The sequence below is a fragment of the Austrofundulus limnaeus genome, unplaced genomic scaffold (genome assembly GCF_001266775.1).
Source record: "Austrofundulus limnaeus strain Quisiro unplaced genomic scaffold, Austrofundulus_limnaeus-1.0 Scaffold2, whole genome shotgun sequence".
Lineage (NCBI taxonomy): Eukaryota > Metazoa > Chordata > Actinopteri > Cyprinodontiformes > Rivulidae > Austrofundulus > Austrofundulus limnaeus.
In genome coordinates, this window is record NW_013952404.1 from 4,612,993 (window position 1) to 4,613,709 (window position 717).

Here is a 717-nt window from a genome sequence, read left to right on the forward strand (position 1 = left end):
ATATATACATATAAGCTTTAGTATTTTTATTTTTTATTTATTTATATTTGCACTATCCGAAACACATTTTACATTTAAGGTTGTTTGTTTGTTTATTGATTGTAACCAAAGGGGTAAAAAGTAGTGGTTATTTTTTTCATATATAGAGAATATAAGATATGTTTTAACCAATCGGCTTTAGTAAAAGCAGTGTTATCAAAGAGGCAACGTCCACACAGAGAGCAGGAAATGAATGTTAGCTAACAACTTAAACTTTAACATAAATAAGTTAATAATATTGACAAAATTGCAAGTCAGTCCGTCCACTTAACCTAAACCTACATAGTTTGTCGTAAACAGCAACTCAGTTGTTGTTTTTAATGTGACTAATGTCTGTTGTTGACAGTGGGGTTGTTCGTCTAGCCTCAAACCGTGACACCTTTTTTCTTTTTTTCTTTTTCCAATTTGTTCCCAACAAGAAGCGCGCTTACCTTCAGAGCCTTTTCTGTTTTACGCCTCAGTGAAGCCAGCGTTTCACGTCCGAACGTCAGGAAACTTCGACGACAGACATAAAAAGCAACAGGTGACACCGGACAGGTAAATGTCTAACACACCTTCTTCCTCCTTTGGGAATGACAACCGGACGAAACTCTTTTTCCGAAACGCCTCCGCTCCCTGTTTGACACGGTGACGTCACTGACGTGAGCCCCATCAAACGGGTTTAGAGAGAGGGAGAAA

At 37.9% G+C, this 717-nt stretch overlaps 1 protein-coding gene across 6 annotated transcripts in view; it reads right to left on the minus strand.

Moving 5' to 3' along the window:
* cep170ba (centrosomal protein 170Ba) overlaps window positions 1-717 on the minus strand; it is a 26,892-nt gene extending 26,175 nt beyond the window's left edge. For all 6 annotated transcript variants that reach the window (XM_014011805.1, XM_014011828.1, XM_014011820.1 and 3 more), the window contains exon 1: window positions 471-717. The gene's annotated coding sequence lies outside the window, so the exon portion shown is untranslated. The remainder of the gene's footprint in view (window positions 1-470) is intronic.